Source organism: Lepidochelys olivacea, assembly GCF_965140295.1.
Source record: "Lepidochelys olivacea isolate rLepOli2 genome assembly, chromosome: 2".
Taxonomy (NCBI): Eukaryota; Metazoa; Chordata; order Testudines; family Cheloniidae; genus Lepidochelys; species Lepidochelys olivacea.
Genome location: NC_140412.1, coordinates 47,820,812 through 47,843,556, shown reverse-complemented (window position 1 = coordinate 47,843,556; position 22,745 = coordinate 47,820,812).

Genomic DNA, 22,745 nt, shown 5'->3' with positions numbered 1-22,745 from the left:
TTCTTCTCTGAACTTTGGTTTGGAAATACCTTTGTGATAAGGTGGTGGTCATGAATGAATGAAATGAAATAGTCCAAGTGTGGTCACACCACAGCTATATAAAGAGACTATTGCTTCTCTGCATGGTGACCTGATGACTTTGTGTATGATGCTCAAAAATGTAGTGGACTTTATATTTATTTTTGAAAGTATGTGAGAGTTAAAACTCAAGTTGGATTTGGTGTCCAACATTGCTCTTTAGGCATTACCTTTTCCCAGTTTTTTTTTCTTGCCATAAAGTACATTTTTTTAAAATTTTTCTTCTTCTTCCTCGAATGTATTGTCTTATTATTTCTCCCCCTGACCCAAGCTGAAATTACTAAGGAAATACCAGATATCAGTGTGTTTTTTTTTTTTTTTTTTTTTTTTTTTTTTGCAGAGAGCCACCAAATGCCTCAAGGAAAATGAGGCCAGACTGACAAATATCTTGCCTCTAAATTGATGAGAGTTAGGTTCTTCTCCAGCAACAGTTGTGGGCGAGACAGAGATATGAAGGGACAATACTGCTAGAAAATGTAACAGAGATTTACTTGGATGAGTTTATATGCCAGCTCCACTTTGACTGAAAGAACAAAACTGTGTAAAGGGAATAAACATTGATATGATAGTGCAGTTCTTAGGTTAGATCCTTGGGGATGACGCCAAAGAAGGAAATGTATTCCGGTTGCTAGAGCAGGGCACTGGAAATCAGCGATTTAGATTCTCCACAGTCATACTCACCTTTTGACCACAGGCAAATCATTTGACCAATCTTGGCTTCTGTTTCCCTGTCTGTAAAGGGCATTCTCACATTTAAAGCACACTCAGATATCTAGATGAAAGGTGCAATATAAGTGCAAAATGTTATTACTACCTTATCCAAGTACTGTACCATGTACAGTATATGACAGCCAAAAATCTCCATGATTCTGCTGCAAGAAAGCTTTGATCAACTGGCACTCTAAGAATTTTGCAGGAAGGAATCTGTATAACAAACCACTGAGACCCTAAGGTGATGAATGAGAACATAAGAACAGCCATACTGGATCAGAGCAAAGGTCCATCTAGCCCAGTATCCTGTCTTCTGACAGTGGCCAATGCCAGGTGCCCCATAGGGAATGAACAGAACAGGTAATCATCAAGAAATTCATCCCATCGTCCATTCCCAGCTTCTAGCAAACAGAGGCTAGGGACACCATCCCTGCCCATCCTGTCTATTAGTCACTGATGGACCTATCCTCCATGAATTTATATAGTTCTTTTTTGAACCCTGTTAAAGTCTTGGCCTTCACAACATCCTCTGGCAAAGAGTTCCACAGGTTGACTGTGCATTGTGTGATGAAATACTTCCTTTTGTTTGTTTTAAACCTGCTGCCTATTCATTTCATTTGGTGACCCCTAGTTCCTGTGTTATGAGAAGGAGTAAATAACACTTCCTTATTTACTTTCTCCACACCCATCATGATTTTATAGACCACTATCATATCCCATTAGTCATCTCTTTTCCAAGCTGAAAAGTCCCAGTCTTATTAATCTCTTTCCTTACAGAACCCATTTTGCTTACCTGAGATGAGTTACAAATTGGGTGAAAAATAAAATTACATTGGTTTATAATTATCAATTTAGAAACGGATGTATATAATGTATTTTATGTGATGTCTCAAATCTGTTAGAGGCTAATCCCCAACCTGGACTAAACCCCTTTCTTACATGCAGTCATAAATTCTAATATCTTAACATTCAGTAAAATGCTTGCATCACTTCTTATAAAACATCTAGCCTCTTCTCACAGAAGTACCATACATATCATTACTGTGACTGCCTGCTTGTGGTTAAATTTCATTATGTTTACAAATCAGTTCTTCATTCAACTTTCAGAGAGTACCTGTTAGTCTTTTAAAATGCCTATAACAGTTCTGTCACATTAAATAATAGAACTCCATGAAATTCTTTCTATAAATCTAATGCTCTGACACTGAAAATTCATGAAGCTCTATCTTCAAGTAATGCCATACTGATCCAGACAATGGTCACTGAACTTCAAAGATACCTTTATCCAACCTATTGTTAATTTTTGACAGGCGTTTTGGCCTGTTTCCACAGACTGGGAAGAACCTCATGTCCATTAACTTATAACTAGAGTGAATATTTATTGCTATGGACCTTTATTTATTTTTAACTTAGCTGCTAAAATGTCAAAGTATTCATTATAATGAGACTTGAAGCAACTTCCTCTGGCAACACAGATTTTATCATAAATATCAAATTAGCTGATACAAAGGGAGAAACATGCTAATACACAACGGACAGCTTTTAGTTTCTCTTCTGGGTAGGCCAGTGCTGCAATAAAATACTCATGGCTGGCCCGCGCGTGACTCAGGCTCACAAGGCTTGGGCTGCAGGGCTATAAAATTGTAGTGCAGACATCTGGTCTCAGGTTGGAGTCCAGGTTCTGGGACCCTCTCTCTTCATGGGTTCCCAGAGCCTGGCCTCCAGCCTGAGCCCAGATATCTACCCTGCAATTTAAAATACATCTGTGAGCCTGAGTCAGCTGTCCCTTGTCAGTTGCGGGTGTTTTATTTCAGTGTAGATATTCCCTCACTCCCTACCAGAGTGTTGAAGCATTGGCCTTCCCAGAACTATCTCCAAGATATTTATTTACTTTAGGTCTCATTTTCATTTACAAAGTCCCTTTTCACTGCAAAGGAACCTTAATATAAATTAGAGTCAGGCTCAGGCCCTTTTTCTTTTAGATTACCTAGGAAGTTTCTCAGTTAAAGTGAATCCTTGTCCTCCCAAGCAATAACTGCAAGGTACTAATATTACAATACAACAGAGCGTAATTTGTACTAACCCCAGCATAAGGTCCAGAGTGGAAAAGAGCCCAAGACACAAGATTGGGATTTGGATCCAGACTCTAAAGTTTCCATGTTCCTGGGATGTGAAGATAAATATATGTGGTTAAAGTTCTGCAACGTTGTGGTTGATAGAGCCTGAAGCTCTAGAGAAGCACTGAAGAGATCTTCCATTAAATATAAAAATATTACTCAGGGTAGGAAACTGCTTTCTTAAACACTCTCCTCACCAGTAAGTGCCTCAATTGAGTCCATTCACTGTTTTTGTGGAAAGTTTCCTAAATTCAGATCTAGATAAATGAAAATCGGTTCTCTTGAAATTGTTTTTCCTTTTTGAGTGTCTCTGAGAATTTGTTCCTTATCCTGAAACCTTATAAATTGAATAAGTGGATATGGAATATTATTTTCCTTCTGTCTTAAAGCTTAAAGGGCTTCTTCTATTTCAAAGGCAGACTTTTGTTGTTGTTTTTTCTTTGTCTGATCTTGTTTAACAATTTCTGTGCAAAAGATTGACTCCTTCAATTTCTTATTCCACTCTATTTAATCTTATATTTCAATATATGCTTCTGTTCTTTAGATATATCATAATATTTTAGCCCATTTGTGTGTATGTAAAGCTTGCACCAGCAACCTTAATTCTGGCCTTTCCTAACTTTTGAGTACTTGACTTTGCAACCTTAACATTTTATTTGCAAGTTACATTAAAAAAATTATCTTATGTTTAAAAAATTGAAAAAAAAAAGCAAACATTTCATCATGTGGAATCATACTGACAACTCATGTATCATCATCAGGATTAGGATCTTTAGATTCAAAGCAAGATCCCTACACTTTAATATTAGATTTGCCACTACAGAGGGATGGAGACATATACTTTACCAGTGGTTTTCACAGCTAATTACTAGAGAGCAAAGGAACGTGCAGACTCAGGAATTCCAGGTTCTAACGGGGAATGTGTTTTAGTGGTTAGACCTCCCTCCCTCTGAACCCTCAGTCTCTCCTTGTCCTGTTGTGCTCCTATCCTTATTGTCTCATGCCCCACAAAGGCACAGGGGTTGTCTGATAGGAAGTGCAAGTGGAAACAGTGACAACCAAATAATAGTAATAATACCTGGCATTTCCCATGGCAGAATTTTGCAGTAATGGTGCAAAGCTCAGCAAGAGCACTGATAGCAACTAGAGTCTACTGGGCTGGGCACAAGTCTGGGAATCTGATCTGCCTCCCAGCCCTAATCACTGTAGCAAGTCACTCTGCCTGGTCAGTTTCTCCATCTACAAAATGAAGATAATGATGCTACTCCCCTTCTGTAAAGTACTTGGGGTGGAATCCACAAAGGGATTTAGGTGTTGCAATGCTGAGTGTCACAGCACCTAGAAACTCACAGGAACGCACCGTGATCCATAAAGCTGAGTTAGGCTTCTAGGCTCCATGTACAATGCATGGGGAGAGGTAAGTGCCTAAGAATGCCATCCACAAAAGCCAGCATTGCCTCTTCTTACCTAAGCTAGGCATGGGAGAGGCCAACAATGGGAGAGACCAATGAGAGAGGCCAACAACAGGTATGTGTTAAGCCCTGCCCCTTTTTAAGAGATAGGCACGTACATCCAAGCTGCACTGAGGCACCTACGTCAGTTTAGCAATCCCCAAACAGGAACTCACCACCTGGAATCAGATAGCTTAGGCACCTGCTTCATGGATCCTATTCTTTGAGAGCTAGAAAATGCTGTCTGACAGCTAAGTGTTATAAACAGGAATGCTTTGGATTGATGCTGCAGAACAATGTAACATAGCTCTTATGTCCTCAGCTAGATCTCCCGAGGGAAGCAGCGGACACCCTATTGCTCTGCACATTTAAAATTCTCCTGGACCAATTACTAATAAATGCAGAAGTGGGCACAATCCGGTGTTGGCAGGGAGAAGGACTGGATAATCTAACTGGTCTTTTTAATCTCCCGAGTCTGTGATTTACAAACATTGACTAATGAATCCACAATTCTCCAAAGTGAGTGGAGAGGGGACTGGGGTTTGAGGAACATTGCCCTAGTGCAGACTTGTTTATTAAGATGCCTATGTGTTACAGGAGTAGGCAGTGTGGCTGAATAGACTGGGCATTGAGCTGGGAGCCTGGAGAGGAGAGTTCAGTTCCTGGCTCTGCCATTGTCCCACCATGTCATCTCAGGCTTAAACTGTAGGGGCCTCAGTTTTCTCATCTGTAATTACACTTGCTTGTAAAGTGTTTTAAGATCTTTCAATAAAAGGTGTGATGTAAGTGCTGGGTATTTATAGGTAGATAAAAAAAAGACAGGAATGCTGCCTGGAGGAATTGACAAAATCAGAAACACAGCAAAGATGCCAGTGGGCAATGGCCTAAGGAGGAGGAAGAGGACAGCAAGAGGCTGACATAGAGAACAAACCATGCTTCTTGCACTAACTTCTTGCTTATTACATCAATTGCACTAGATTTCTGTTAGCCTGGATATCCTTACCAGGTTAATTCCCAGCAGCTTTTCACCTGACCAAAGAGCCTTTTAACTGTTGTGTCCCCGGACTGCACTTTCCCTTATGTCTGAGACAAACAAACAGCCTTGTGCTGATCAAAATGTTAAAGTCCACAGACACTGGTGCTTTCACAACCAAGCTATCAATCCTTGCTGCTTTTAACCTTACTTGAGGACATGCAGGTATCAGTCCATTCCCCTCCTGCACCCCCTTTGCCCCAACCCCTGCACTCCTTTGTGGTCCTAGCTCCCTGCACCCCATTCCTGTGCAGTGCCCCCACGCACTTGGTGCGGCCAACCTCCTACCTCCAGCACATGGCTGCACGTAGAGTGCAGCCCTTCCCCCCAGCCAGGGCACTCAGAGCCCTGCCATTGCAGTCCTAGTGCTGGGGAAAGCCTGCTCCAGCCAGGGTCACTGGGCCCATGATACTTCAGGGAAAGGGGCCCTGAGCACCCTGGACTCTGGCCAGATGATGTTGGGCCTGATCCTGTGAGGCGGAAGAGGGGCTGACACCACTGAGCGCAATTCTACGTGCCACCCCATTTTTGTACCCTCAGCAGCTCTGCACCCTGAGTGCCTGCACTGTTCGCTCTGCCCGAGTTACCACCCTGGTAGCAGAGTTCAGAACAGAACTCGGATCTCTTTACTCAGTCTAGGGCCAATGCTGCCTTTCTGAGAGGAGAATATGAAAGGATTTTTTTTTAAAAGGGGAGGAGGTTGAGGGCAAGGAGAAGGGAGGTCATTATTCTACATATAACCCTGTGTCAAGGTTCCTCCCCCACTCTGAACTCTAGGGAACAGATGTGGGGACCTGCATGAAAAACCTCCTAAGCTTATCTTTACCAGCTTAGGTCAAAACTTCCCCAAGGTACAAAATATTCCACCCGTCGTCCTTGGATTGGCCGCTACCACCACCAAACTAATACTGGTTACTGGGGAAGAGCTGTTTGGACACATCTTTCCCCCCAAAATACTTCCCAAAACCTTGCACCCCACTTCCTGGACAAGGTTTGGTAAAAAGCCTCACCAATTTGCCTAGGTGACTACAGACCCAGACCCTTGGATCTTAAGAACAATGAACAATCCTCCCAACACTTGCACCCCCCCTTTCCTGGGAAATGTTGGATAAAAAGCCTCACCAATTTGCATAGGTGACCACAGACCCAAACCCTTGAATCTGAGAACAATGAAAAAGCGTTCAGTTTCTTACAAGAAGACTTTTAATAAAAATAGAAGTAAATAGAAATAAAGAAATCCCCCCTGTAAAATCAGGATGGTAGATATCTTACAGGGTAATTAGATTCAAAAACATAGAGAACCCCTCTAGGCAAAACCTTAAGTTACAAAAAAGATACACAGACAGAAATAGTTATTCTATTCAGCACAATTCTTTTCTCAGCCATTTAAAGAAATCATAATCTAACACATACCTAGCTAGATTACTTTCTAAAAGTTCTAAGACTCCATTCCTGGTCTATCCCCGGCAGAAACCAGCATATAGACAGACCCACAGACCCCTTGTTTCTCTCCCTCCTCCCAGCTTTTGAAAGTATCTTGTCTCCTCATTAGTCATTTTGGTCAGGTGCCAGCGAGGTTACCTTTAGCTTCTTAACCCTTTACAGGTGAGAGGAGCTTTCCCCTGGCCAGGAGGGATTTCAAAGGGGTTTACCCTTCCCTTTATATTTATGACACCCTGATGGACCAGAATGCTCGGTCTCTGTGAAGAGACTTATCACAACAAATCAACTGACTGTTGACAAACCATTATTAAAAGGCATTTTAATGCCTCCAAATTAAAATGTAGATAGCAATAAATACATTGTATGAAACTGCTATATTACTACTTAGATTTTACAGATAAAACCCTTTGGTGCATGCCATTGTGGATATCTTCACTCACACTGATTATTGTAATATTCTTCTGGAAAAATATCCTTTGCATATTTTATATAAGGAATAGGTTCATACTTTACATGCTAATTTCTCAGTGATAAGAGTTTTGAACTGATTTCTTATCTTGTTTCCTTCTTTCCTCTCTTCTTTTTGCCTTTTAATCTCCACTGGTTCCCTCTTGCCTAAAGGCTGGAGTTTTATCCTGTTTATTACTTGGAATTCTCCTCTCATGAGCCCTCATCCCCGCCCCCTCATGCTTATTTGTTTGATCTTAGTAAAGTGCATCAGACTCTGCCAGAAAAACAGAGGCAAAATCTTCAGACATATCTCCACTGATCTCATGATGAGCAGCACCCCCAATGCACCTTTAATCCATGAGCCCTACGCAGGCCTATCACAACATGTGGTGTACCTCATCCAGTACCCTAAATACCCCAATAACTACATGGGTGAAACCAGACAATCACTAAGCTCTCCAATGAACTCACTCAGGAAAATGACAAAAGACAAAAACACTGCATCAGCCATGGGTGAACACTTTTCACAAAATTATCACTCCATATATGACCTCTCAGTCCTTGTCCTCAAGGGAAACCTGCACAACACATACAAAAGATGAGCCTTTGAGCTTAAATTCATAACTTTACTAGACATTAAAAATACTGGTTTTAATAAAGAGACTGGTTACTACAACAATCTGAAAGCTACTAACCCCCCTCTTTTGTCCTCTGATTGCAGGGTTGTTAACAGGCCACTTCACCTAGAATGATCCTTTGAAACGTGTTAACTGCTTATGCTAAACAATCTGTTCCATCTTGTATTTTGTTGTGATACTCTGAGCTTGTCTTCACATACAGTGCTGTAGCACTTTAGTGAAGACACTATTATGCCAACAGGAGAACTGCTTCTCTTGGTATAGTTAATCCACGAGTCCAAGAGGTGGTAGCTATGTTGACAGTAGAAGCTCTCCTGCAGCACTGTCTACACACAGAGGGTTAGGTTGGTATAACTGTTGCTCCAGGGTGTGGATTTTTTACACCTCTGAGAGATCTAGTTATACCGACATAGGTCTATAGTGTAAATCTGGCCCCAGAATACCTTTCCCAGACCTGAAGAAAAGCTCTGTGCAATTCAAAAGCTTGTCTCTCTGACCAACAGAAATTATTTCAATAAAAGATATTACCTCACCCATCTTGTCTCTCTAATATCCTAGGACCAACATGGCCACAACACCACTGCAAACAACTTAATAAAGGGACACATACAGAATCCCTACTAAAGTAGAGCTTTTCCTGTGATGTTTTGTGGCTTATAGGATGTTGTTCATTCAGTGACACTGCTCATACACTGAAACCATTGAAGTAGTATCTCTAGTTAGATTTCAAAGTATTGTGAAGTCTTGCCTTTGGTGAAGAAATTTAAGTCGTTAATTCTGTACTGTAGTATAGTATGTTTTGTTATTATCCATCTTTTCCTTAGAGTTTGTATATGGATGCTGGTTTATTTCCATCGCTTAAATTAGCCAGTTGTGTTTGTCAGATGGTGACTCCTTGAGGTTTGTTGAAAGGGGTACCAGGTCATGTGCTGTTAACTCAACACCAAGCCCCTTTTGGGGAGGCAGGCAACTAACCCCTAGAAATGGAGACTACACTTACCCGTAAGATAACACTTTTATCTGAGTTGGAGTGAGCCCTCCCTCAGTACCAGGAGTGATCCCAGGAGAAGATTCCTAAAGGGAGTTACACATATATCTTCCTCTAAAAATAGGGCAAAGGGCCCAGTCCCCAATACCTAAATATACAGATTAATGCTCACTGACCTGCTCAATTGTCCAGCCAACCCAACTCATTTAGGATGTAAGTACCTTTTAATCCCCTTTTAGTACACTCTCTGCTGCTTTCTAGAGTGCAGTGTAAGCTCAGATGAGTCATCCTGCCTGCTGCACAGGGTCATGCTGGTCACCTTGCTGTAGGGTTGGTCTTTGCATCCTGGGCTCTGCTCTCTGCTGCTCGGTTCTCTGCTGTCCTGGCACAGACCTTCCTTTGCTGCCAGTTCTGCTGTTCCCCTCTCCTGCTGTGCTCCTCTTCCAGCACAAAGTGAAAGTCTATACTGGGACAGGAGAAAGTGTGGCCTTTCTCCTCACTCTTCAGCACCCACACAAAGGAGTCAGCTAGCTCTACCGAGAAGAGTAAGCTGCATTGCCTGAAAAGGTGTATCTGTGGAAATGCTCCCCTTGCACACCTGAGAGCTCTGGGAAGCACTAGGCTCAACATCATCATGAGTAAAGGGGCTATTTCAATACCAGATGCTTACAGTGGGTTTGCACCTTCCTTCCTTGTATCCCAGAACGTCTGCTGAAATCTAGTGGGTGTGTTGAGGGCCCAAGGAATGAATGATGGGGCCAATAATGGAAAATATCTGCATAGATGTGTGTTCTCTGGATACATTCATGTTTCTAAACAATAAGACTATAATTAAAACATAAATAATAAAAATATTTTGAATGGGCTGAGTCCCTACTCCATCCTCAACAGAGCACACAAGTTCTGATTTAGTCTTCAAAATGTATCCCTTTTTAGAGTTTCTTTATTGATGGCTCAGGAGCAATTAGAAAACATGAATTTAGCCTAAGCTTCCACCTCAGTCTTGACAGTTTCTGCTTCTAGCACTTCCCTCCATGGCCACCTGTGACCTAGTTCTTATTGCATGCAGAAACACTCCTTAATAGGCTGGTTGGAGTTAATAGGACACAACAGCCAGCCTAGCTGAGCAGTACTTTCCCTGAAACTTAATGCAGGGTTGACTTAACAGCTATGCATTCCTATTCAGGATCTTTAGCCTTGTTATATTGGGGGAAATGACACACCGACATTTATGCTACTTCTAACACTGGTTCAGCATGTTAGAATTGAAGGAATTTTTTTTCACTTCCCCCATGTATTCAGGACTATCGTCCTGTTACATGGAGTAAATAAGTGCCTGCAAATTTATATTCTCTTTAGTCTTTTCCCCTGCTATTTGCTCCTGGTTGTGTTCTCTGGCTTTCCTTCTGTAGTATTAGAACCAGTCCTTTGGCCACATTCAGTGTGTGCTTAGTAGCTTTATTTCCCTGAAAGTAATCTGGAGAACATAACAATTTTTCTTCCTAAATGGTACAACTGTAGATTTCTGGTGGGCTCTATCACTGGTTTCTCTGACTCTACTCTTGACTTGATTTCATCAGCTGTAACCTTCTGGTTGCAGCTTTGCCTGGGCTCAAATTGCTGAAGGACTGCCCTGACATTTTGAATGCCATTTAACTTTTGGTTGTGTTTTAAAAAAAATCAGTCACATGGTGTTCAACAAATACTGCATTACATCCATATTCAATGCCCTTCTATGGGGAAACTCTGGGTGGCTCCCCTATGTCTGTATTTATTCTAGTAAATGTGTGCACTATTGTCTACCCATTGCCTAAATTCTCCATATTAGTTAATCAATTAATGCCATATTTTCTCAGCAAGTCAGAATTTAAACCCATATTCTTCCTTCTGCAAAGATATATATGTCTGAAGACACAGTCATGGAAGCAGCCCCCACTCCCCAATAGGCTCAAAGAATTGACAGAGCTTGCTTTCTTGTTTAAAAACATATATGAAACAAGCCTTGCACCATCTTGCCATGTTGAATCATGCTCCCTTGTTTTTATATGCTGCAGTGGCAATGTTTTACTGTGGAAATGCTATATGGATAGCCCTACAGGCTAGAGAGGCTACAATATAAAAATATATTTTGATCAAAATTCTATAAAGCAGAATGTCACTTTCTTTTCTCCAAGTAACAAATCGCTATGTGGAAGGCCAAACTTGTATCTTTGCCATTATCAGAAACAAAGCCTTACCGGCCTTTTTAAAACGACTGTTCCTTAAACAGAGGGGTGGGGGCGGTGATGATGATAACAAATGAGGGTGAATTACTTTCCTTTCCACAAAGGGGATCATCAGAGAAGAAAATACATTTAATCATGACAGTTTTACTCAATTATTTAAAAACACTAGACAGTCTATAGACTTGCCTTGTTTGTATAGCCCAGTGTATTCATTTCTTTTAAAACTAACCATGGACATATCTTTGTAGGTCTTCCTTCTTAGTTGTGCTTTAAATAACCATCCCGTTTAACTCAATTCAATTGAATTGAAGTCTTCTGATTACAAAGGCAAAAAAGAGCCTACCTGCCACATGGCAACATAACACTGTGATCCTGCCTTTGATAATGATTTACTGTGTACTCTTAAGTCACTTAAACTCAATGTGTCTCAGTGTCCCAATCTGTAAAATGGAGATAATGTTACACATTTTCACAAAGGTATTGTGAGGATTGCAGTTTGCACATTTCTTCAAAATGTAAATTGTCACATAAAAGTTTAAATATCATTACTAAAATGAATGATGCCCTTTTGAAAGAGTCTGTTCAATCTTCCAGTGTGCATGAAGTCAAGTACCAGCATAAATGCACTGAATGTGTTCTGAATATTTGAAATTCAGGAAGGGGTCAAATCTCAAAGATATTCAAACTATTAAAATGCACATAGCAATACTGTTTCCCAATCTGGCTTGCGTATCTTATATATTTATATTGCAATGTCCTTATAAATTCAGGAGGTAAATTGTCTATCAAAAACATGCCAGACAGTCTGATATTACCATGGAGGTGAGCTAACTCTACAATCTTTTTGTGAATAGCAAGATTTATTCTTCAACCAGCAGTTTAATCTATGCAATCCATCTTGCAAAGAACAATGGAGTAAAGAAAAAGGGAAGTGCGTGTTAGGCTATAGTTTATGCTTTTGAAAGGATCTCTGCTTCAACCAGCTTACCTTGTGTGGGGGGAGAAGAGCAAATAGTTCAAAGTATGACCTCCTTTGAGAGATGCCTGGCAAATGTTATATGATCACTAGCTTTTGTGCTGTTAAAGCAACAGTTTCTTCTCTGAACCATCTAGACTCTTATTAGCTCTCATCTGTCACAACTGCTTTAGCAAAAGAGCTTGGGTTAAGGTCAAGCTGTAAGTAGCAGTAGTGGAAGATGAAAGATATGTTCTTCTCTTTGGTGAACTAGTTTCAGTTCTCTTTCTATAATGATGTTAGTCAAATCTCCAGGACTTAATGAGTGCCAAATGTTTTCTTTCTCTGCAATGTTATCTAATTACAAAGGTGCTAAGTAAAACCTTTTAATTTCACCATTTTCCAGTTATTCTTTAGGAATTCTTCAGGTACACATGATCCAGTGGTAAAAAGCAGCTGTGGTCAGTCTTTTCAGGAAATAAAAAGAAAGTTAGCATCAAGCAGTAACTTCCTTTTCTTCTAGATTTGGGCAAAACAGTAAGTTCCAGACTCTCCGAGCCTGGAGGGTTACGAGTCCAACAGGCCTCAGCTTCCTTTATGTAGCACATGCAACATGAAATTCTGTTGTATATTGAAGTTTCATTTAACTTCAGTTACATTCCTACACCTCAACATTTTTCAGTGCTGCTTCAATGCTCTACAAATTATGGTGACTATTTTTAGCAGTGACTAATTCTTCCAAATTGTCCTGAGGCCTTGATCCTGCATGATTGGGGCCTGCATACTGGTTATAACCATTTTTACTATGGTCCTAATTTTCAAATAAGCTTTGCTTTGCCTCAGCCTGCACGCACATGGAGCGCATTGCAGGCAAGGTTGGGGCCTTAATGAAACAGACTAGATGATGAACAAACCATCCTGATGTGCAGAAAAAATAGCAAATATGGCAGGCGACCAGCTTGGCTTAGCAGAGAAATCTTTGGTGAGTTTAAACACAAGAAGGAAGCTTACAAGAAGTGGAAACTTGAACAGATGACTAGGGAGAAGTATAAAAATATTGCTCGAGCATGCAGGGGTGTAATAAGGAAGGCCAAAGCACAATTGGAATTGCAGCTAGCAAGGGATGTGAAGGGTAACAAGAAGGGTTTCTACAGGTATGATAGCAACAAGAAGAAGGTCAGGGAAAGTGTGAGACTCTTACTGAATAGGGGAGGCAACCTAGTGACAGATGATGTGGAAAAAGCTGAAGTACTTAATGCTTTTTTTGCCTCGGTCTTCACAGACAAGGTCAGCTCCCAGACTGCTGCACTGGGCAGCACAGTATGGGGAGGAGGTGAGCAGCCCTCAGTGGTGAAAGAACAGGTGAAGGACTATTTAGAAAAGTTGGACATGTATAAGTCCAGGGGGCAGGATCTAATATATCCGAGGGTCTGAGGGAGTTGGCTGATGTAATTGCAGAACCATTGGCCATTATCTTTGAAAACTCATGGTGGTTGGGGGAGGTCCCGGAAAATTGAAAAAGGCAAATATAGTGCCCATCTTTACAAAAAGGGAAGAAGGAGAATCTGGGGATCTACCGACTGGTCAACCTCACCTCAGTTGCTGGAAAAATCATGGAGCAGGTCCTCAAGGAATCCATTTTGAAGCATTTGGAGGAGAGGAAGGTGATCAGGAACAGTAAACATGGATTCACCAAGGGCAAGTCATGCCAAACCAACCTGATTGCCTTCTATGATGAGATAACTGGCTCTGTGGATATGGGGAAAGTGGTGGACATGATATATCTTGACTTCAGCATAGCTGTTCATACAGTCTCCCATGGTATTGCCAGCAAGTTAAAAAAGTATGAATTGGATGAATGGGACTATAAGGTGGATAGAAAACTGGCTAGATCGTTGGGCTCAACAGATAGTGATCAATGGCTCAATGTCTAGCTGGCAGCCGGTATCAAGCAGAGTGCCCCAGGGTTGGTTCTGGGACTGGTTTTGTTCAACATCTTCATTAATGATCTGGCTGATGGGATGGATTGCATCCTCAGCGAGTTCACAGATGACACTAAACTGGAGGGACAGGTAGATATGCTGGAGGTTAGGGATAGGGTCCAGAGTGACTTAGACAAATTGGAGGATTGGGCCAAAAGAAATTTGATAAGGTTCAACAAGGACAAGTGCAGAGTCCTGCACTTAAATCCCATGCACAGCTACAGGCTGGGGACCAACTGGCTAAGCAGCAGTTCTGTAGAAAAGGACCTGGGGATTACAGTGGACGAGAAGCTGGATATGAGTCAACAGTGTGCCCTTGTTGCCAAGAAGGCTAATGGCATATTGGGCTGCATTAGTAGGAGCATTGCCAGCAGATTATTCCCCTCTATTCGGCACTGTTGAGGCCACATCTGGAGTATTGCATCCAGTTTTGGGGCCCCCACTGCAGAAAGGATGTGGACAAATTGGAGAGAGTCCAGCGGAGGGCAACAAAAATGATTAGGGGGCTGCGGCAGATGCCTTACGAGGAGAGGCTGAGGGAACTGGGCTTATTTAGTCTGTAGAAGAGAAGAATGAGGGGGGATTTGACAGCAGCCTTCAACTACCTGAAGAGGGGTTCCAAGAGCTAGGCTGTTCTCAGTGGTGGCAGATGACAGAACAAGAAGCAATGGTCTCAAGTTGCAGTGGGGGAGGTCTAGGTTGGATATTAGGAAAAGCTATTTCACTAGGAGGGTGGTGAAGCACTGGAATGGGTTACCTAGGGAGGTGGTGGAATCTCCATCCTCAAAGGTTTTTATGTCCTGGCTTGACAAAGCCCTGGCTGGGATGATTTAGCTGGGGATTGGTCCTGCTTTGAGCAGGGGGTTGGACTAGATGACCTCCTGAGGTCTCTTCCAACCCTAATCTTCTATGATTCTATGATCCTTGTTTATTTAAAATAGATTTATTTCCTGGTGTAATTTATTGGAACAGGGCCACATTTTAGCCAGTAGTCATTGACGTGTTTTTCTATTGGAAAATAATATTCTGCCATTGCAGGGGAGAATTAATTTGATTTATTTTCCTTCTTTAAGTAATATGATCATATGACCTTCATGCCAGTATCATGATTTGGTTCTAAATGACGTAAGTAAAATCAGTCATGAATATTTACTCAATACTAAATTCAAGAGTATAATAGTGAGGTATATCTATTTCCAATTATATATCAATAATTCTTAGCAAATTACAGAACCTTATAAAGGCAGGAACAAGAATTAAATCTTGAATAGGAATACTGGATGTAACTTGTGACTTTCTGAGGCAGGGACTGCCATTTACTATGTGTTTGATGGATATGAATGTACTTATTGTTGGTAAGACAAGCACAAGGCCTCCAGTGAGACTGGTGTGTTGCATAGATTTTGGGCTGACCTCTGCACAGGGATGAATTTTGCCACAATGTAAGACATCCCTGTGAGAGAATAGGTATCTGCATAGCTCTCTTGTTAATTGAACTTGGCAAACACGCTCAGTGCTGTGTTGCTGATTTGTAGGTAATTTCAACTTCATGTGAACTAATATATAACTGGTTTCAGAGTAACAGCCGTGTTAGTCTGTATTTGCAAAAAGAAAAGGAGTACTTGTGGCACCTTAGAGACTAACCAATTTATTTGAGCATAAGCTTTCGTGAGCTATAACTATTTACATATAATAAACTTCTCCTAAGGTGCTGGTTTACCACTGTAGCAAGATAACATAAACTGAATCTTTAGATTGGGTTAGCTTCCTCATGCTCTTCTCAAACTGAATGCAACAACAGGTGGCCAAATCTTCTTTTATTAACATACCCAAAGCTGGGAACCAACCAAGGCTTAGTCCAGAGACCTCTAAAGGGATCAACATTTGTCTAAAGGGATCAACATTATCAGAGGGCCTCAGAGAATAACTCTGCTTTCTTTTCAACTCAATTGGGCCATTGTTTAGTCCCAGCAGACTATTTTTTAAAAAATCACAGTAGCCTAAAATTAGAGAATTTGATGAATCCTGCAATATATGTAAATTACGATTTGCTTTTTTAAGTGTTTACCTTCATTTATAATCAGTAGGTCTCAATTTTGTCACTTCAATTTTTGAATAAAAGGTAGTTATGGTTAAAAGAGAAAATGATAGGCCATTTTGTTTTATTATATTTCAAGCCAAAAACCTTGTACGGGAAGTAACTTTCTTGTTCTGTTTCACTATAAATAACCAGTGAATGCAGTGTGGGCACAGTCAATAGCTTTGAAGATACAGTAGGAGGTGCCTTACCTTGGTAAATCTAACCTGACTGTCCAAAGTTTCTTTTTTTAGCTGCAGGGAAGCCTCGTGCACCTGTAAGCCAGGTGGCCTGATGCTGTAGAGCAGAGGTGGGCAAACCACTGCCCGTGGGCCACATCTGGCCCACGGGACCGTCCTGCCTGGCACCTGAGCTCCTGGCCCAGGAGGCTTGCCCGCTGTTCCCCCTCCCACGCAGCTAAGCCGCTGCGCGGGCAGCAGGGGTGCGAGCTCCTGCTGCCCTGAGCTGCATGGTAGGGGGGAGGCGGTGGGCTCGTGATGGTGAGGGGGTCCGAGGGGGCAGTCAGGGGACAGGGGGCGATTAGGGGCGGGGGGTTCCGGTGGGGAGGAAATCAGGGGACAGGGAGCGGTTGGATGGGGCGGACTTTCTGGGGCGGTCGGGGGTCGGGGAACAGGCGGGGTTGGATAGGGTGTGGGAATCTCAGGGTGGCCTGTCGGGGGCAGGGGGTGTGGATAGGTTGGGGCAGTCAGGGGATGGGGCGGGTTGGATAGGGGGGTGGGATCCCGGGGGAGGGGGGGGGGTTGAGGCGGGGGTCCGAAGAGGGGGCGGTCAGGGGACAAGAGCGGGTGGGGGGGTTGGATGGGTCGGGAGTTCTGAAGGGGGTAGTCAGGGGGCAGGAAGTGGGAGGGGGCAAATAGGGGGCAGGGGCAGACTGTTTGGGGGCACAGCTTTCCCTACTCGGCCCTCCATACAGTTTCACACACTGATGTGGCTCTCGGGCCAAAAAGATTGCCCACCCCTGCTGTAGAGCGTATGGGTATGTCTACACTGCAGACACCTGCAGCTGGCCTGTGCCAGCTGACTCAGTCTCACAGGGCTCTGGCTAAGGAGCTGTTTAATTTCAATCTAGACGTTTGGGGTTGGGCTACAGCCCAAGCTCTGGGAGCCTTCTGCCTCGCAAGGTTTTAAAGCCTGAGTGTCTAATTGCAGTACAGACATACCCTATGTGACAAGTTTGGGGCATTTTGGTTAACACACAGTTTTGAGTTTGAAGGCAATAAAATGCTACCGACCCCGTGGGGAAATGAAGGCATGGGAGACTGACACTAAATGTTCTTGGGCTAAGACTGCAGTTAGGCACAATTGGGCAAGGAAACCACAATAGCACTAAGAAGGGGGAGAGAGGGGAAGACACCCCTCCCCAAAGAGCTGGGCCGAGGCAGCTTCAAAGCAACAGATGGCACAGAACTGAGGTGGTTTTGAGGTGATGGAAAGCACAGTTAGGTAATGATGTAACAGATACCCAGAGTCTACCTGTGACAGGCTCTGCTGAAGGCAATGAGCCAACCCAGGTTCAACTGGGAATAGTTAATTGCCTCTAAAGAGCTGGAAGGCAATTAATAAGTAAGGAGCATCTGGGCCTAATAAAAAAATCTTAGCAGAGCTCAGTTATAAAAGCTCCTGAGGAGAAAAGAGGTTCCCAAAGATTCTAGACTAGGCAAAAGCTCTCTAGGCAGGGAAGTCTAGGAGAGACCCTGAACAAGCAGGGGGAAGCCTGAAGCCTTACAGCAGAAGGAGTTGCTGATGGAACCTAGAGACTATTATTCTGGAACTTAAATTTTATCTGGGCTCTGAGATAGAGCCCTTAAACCATTGTACAAGTGCTCTTTTCAGAAGGCTTGACCTCTATTGTAAAGTAGAGCATCTGGCTTGCTTCTCTTTGACTGACTGTTACCAGCAATCTGTTACCTCATTGAGGGGGTGTAATGGGATGGACTAAGTCTTGAGGCCTCATGGCCCTGCCACTCTGCCTGAGAAAAGTGCAGTAGAGAGGTCCTCCAAGCTGCCTAGAGCGGCTGTATAGGAAGGAGCCAATCAGGGCCCAGCAGGCTATTATAAGAAGAGTTGCAGAGTCTGACTGAGTTCAACTCCTTGCTAGAGTTGGAGGAGTGTGGATAGTGTGCCTGGCTGAGGGTGCTATGCCTAGGTGCCTGGAGACAGGAGTGCTGTTGGGATGGGGGAGATGCAAAGGAGTTCCAGGCTGGCTGCTGGGATTCAAGCAGGACAAGGCCCTGAGATAAGGGCAAAGAATGAACTGGGGCCATGGGGAAGTGGCCTGGATTTTGATACACCCAGAAGGGAAACTGAACTCTCTTCAACTGGGCCACTAATAGTTGGGGCCAGGAAGGTGTAGAGAAGCAAAGAGCCTACAGGGAGGGAGCCCTAGGGGGATGTGGCCCCACATGAGGGCTGGGACTGCTTGAGGATCAGGGACAATTTGAAAAAGCATGGAAGGGGCCAAGACACAGTTTGAAGCAGGGTACTGTGATAGGCCCCACTGGACTGATTGATGAGTGAGCCCAGAGGTAAGGCTACAGACTGAAAGACCTTATAGAGGGCACTGTGATAGGCCCACTGTTGGGCATATACCCTGGAAGGTGTTTGCTTTCTTTTTATTTCACATACAGAGTGTGTGAGACTCGGCCAGAAATGCTGTAGAAATGAGGTGGCTTGGGTTCAAGCTGCAGAAAGAGCAGCAGCCTACCTAAGGGACTCTATATGGGCCTCTCTACCCAGCAATTAAAGATGGAATCACTTAAGTTGGGTCAGGTGACTGAGCAGCACAGACAGCATTGACCTGCCAGAATCCTTATATTCTACTAACCCAGGTGCACTAAGTGAATGCACTAGCCACTTACGACTGAAGACAAGGACTGAGATTGGGGCTATTGTTAAGGCCACGGTGGGGGAGGGTTGTCTTACCTAATATCGTTAATTCATTAATTTTTGCTTTTAATCAAAATTATTCTGTTGCCCCTTCCAACCCCCAATAAGCTTCTCTTTGTTTTAAACGTCTGGACTCAGTGCTTGTGAGTGGGGATGTATTGCCCATTGAGATGGGGTGTGCAGGGTGACCTATATAATTTCCCAGGTTTCTGGATGGAGGGGCTCACACCATTATTTGTCTTTAGAAGAGACCCCTAGAAAATTGAATGTGACCCTTTTTGCTGCTGACAACACTTGGCAGAAGGGTTACAGGTGCCTGGAGAGTGCAAGCTCTCACTGAGTACGCTAGTCTGGCTTACCATGTCATTGCAATATTGTCACTGAGGTCCTGCTCTCTACGGGCTGGATCAAAAGTCCAGTGAAGTCGGTGGGAGTCATTCCATTGATTTTTTTTTTAAGTGAACTTTGTATTAGGCTCTACTAGCTTCCTGTGAAGCTTGTCCTGGGGTTTAATTTAGCAGCTGTAAAGGATTCACCAGAGATTTCATGATTGCATCCACCTTTTCCCCAGTGTACTATTCATTGACAAGTAAATGCCAAAATATCAGATGTTGTGATTTATTACCTATGAAAAATATTCATTGTCTTTTATAAAATCTTGCTGCACTCAAAATGGTACAACATATATTTCCTACAAATATATTGCATGTACAAGACATTTTTGCTTAGTTTTAAGGCAGGGGTTCCCAAACTTGGTTCGCGGCTTGTTCAGGGTAGGCCCCTGGTGGGCCGTGAGACGGTTTGTTTACCAGAGCATACACAGGTTTGGCTGTTCACTGTTCCCGGCCAATGGGAGCTGTGAGCGGCCCTGCCTGCTTACCCTTAACAAGCCGCGAACCAAGATTGGGAACCCCCGTTTTAAGTTATTTGTGCCTGACTTTTTCTTAATTGTGTGTCCAGTACCTGGCACATTTGTATACTGAGCGGGGCCTCTAGGCACTTAACATATGTTGTAGAGACATTATCAGCAAGTGGTTCTGTCTTTTTAAAAATATCACTGCTCTGTCAAGATTTTATTGACTATTACCATACAGTGGCATCTGAGATGCTGGTGAATCATAGCACTGGCAGCAATTTGATGTAGACCCCTATGCTGACAATGTACATGTCATACCTATGTAAAGTACATGTAAATGCTGAAGATTTTTATTAACATTGTAGACTAGTCTAGTGATGTGGGTGTGATGGGTTGTCACCTCCAGGGTGAAGCCTGGAAGCTGATGGACCGCTGTGCCCCCAAACCATTCAGCTGGATTGGCCTCTCCTGCTCTGCTGGTGACTCCCAGCCAGGCCCTCTGGGGACTGTTATCACCCAACATGACTTCAGGTGGCACCACACATTCAACTGAGTCACCTGAGTGCTTTACCTAAGTCAACAATAGAGGCAGTACCCAATTTCCAAGCTCCCCAGCCTTGCACCCCTACTGGAGTATAAGACCAGAATTATACCATCTTGCACAGCACAGAAGTCTGTACGGTGCAAGCTCATTAAATTAGTCAACTTCCCCCTCGACGTGGGGAAGATACGGAACAGCCTATGTTACCAGAGCCAAGATTTCCAAACACTTCACTCAAAGACACAGTGGTTAAGATAAAACATAAAACAGGTTTATTAACTACAGAAAGATAGATTTTAAGTGATAACAAACAGATCAAAGCAGGTTACCTAGGAAATTAAACAAAATCGCTATCTCACAAGGCATACTTTGTACACAACATATCATAATTATATGACAGTGGTGAATACAGGAGTGGGTGGGTGACTTCCTAATGGTGGTCACAAATTTATGTATTTAACTCAATTGGTTGACATGAATCACAGCTGTTACCCCTTTTTTTCTCTTATTTGTTTTTTGTCAGAGTAAGAATGAAGTTCTTTACTAACATACCAAACAGATACAATATACACAGTAAAATGGCATTTCCAGTCTCCCCATAACTTCCCAGTAGGGTTTTTCTTCCTAATCTGGAGGAATTGCCACATAAAAGAAGATAACTTAGTCCCCATGCCATCAGCTTTTGGTGTCTCTGAGACTACCAACAGGGCAGCCAGCTAGTCCCAGCCATGTTACAGTTTTGCTGTGCCTCTTGTGGCTACTGAATTACTGAAATACTGAATTGCTGAAGGAATTGGCGGCTGTGATTGCAGAGCCACTGGCCATTATCTTTGAAAACTCGTGGCGAACCGGGGAAGTCCCGGATGACTGGAAAAAGGCTAATGTAGTGCCAATCTTTAAAAAAGGGAAGAAGGAAGATTCTGGGAACTACAGGCCAGTCAGCCTCACCTCAGTCCCTGGAAAAATCATGGAGCAGGTCCTCAAAGAATCAATCCTGAAGCACTTGCATGAGAGGAAAGTGATCAGGAACAGCCAGCATGGATTCACCAAGGGAAGGTCATGCCTGACTAATCTAATTGCCTTTTATGATGAGATTACTGGTTCTGTGGATGAAGGGAAAGCAGTGGATGTATTGTTTCTTGACTTTAGCAAAGCTTTTGACACGGTCTCCCATAGTATTCTTGTCAGCAAGTTAAGGAAGTATGGGCTGGATGAATGCACTATAAGGTGGGTAGAAAGCTGGCTAGATTGTCGGGCTCAACGGGTAGTGATCAATGGCTCCATGTCTAGTTGGCAGCCGGTATCAAGTGGAGTGCCCCAAGGGTCGGTCCTGGGGCCGGTTTTGTTCAATATCTTCATAAATGATCTGGAGGATGGTGTGGATTGCACTCTCAGCAAATTTGCGGATGATACTAAACTGGGAGGAGTGGTAGATACGCTGGAGGGGAGGGATAGGATACAGAAGGACCTAGACCAATTGGAAGATTGGGCCAAAAGGAATCTGATGAGGTTCAATAAGGATAAGTGCAGGGTCCTGCACTTAGGACGGAAGAACCCAATGCACAGCTACAGACTAGGGACCGAATGGCTAGGCAGCAGTTCTGCGGAAAAGGACCTAGGGGTGACAGTGGACGAGAAGCTGGATATGAGTCAGCAGTGTGCCCTTGTTGCCAAGAAGGCCAATGGCATTTTGGGATGTATAAGTAGGGGCATAGCGAGCAGATCGAGGGACGTGATCGTTCCCCTCTATTCGACATTGGTGAGGCCTCATCTGGAGTACTCTGTCTAGTTTTGGGCCCCACACTTCAAGAAGGATGTGGATAAATTGGAGAGAGTCCAGCGAAGGGCAACAAAAATGATTAGGGGACTGGAACACATGAGTTATGAGGAGAGGCTGAGGGAGCTGGGATTGTTTAGCCTGCAGAAGAGAAGAATGAGGGGGGATTTGATAGCTGCTTTCAACTACCTGAAAGGGGGTTCCAAAGAGGATGGCTCTAGACTGTTCTCAATGGTAGCAGATGACAGAACGAGGAGTAATGGTCTCAAGTTGCAGTGGGGGAGGTTTAGATTGGATATTAGGAAAAACTTTTTCACTAAGAGGGTGGTGAAACACTGGAATGCGTTACCTAGGGAGGTGGTAGAATCTCCTTCCTTAGAGGTTTTTAAGGTCAGGCTTGACAAAGCCCTGGCTGGGATGATTTAACTGGGAATTGGTCCTGCTTTGAGCAGGGGGTTGGACTAGATGACCTTCTGGGGTCCCTTCCAACCCTGATATTCTATGATTCTATGATTC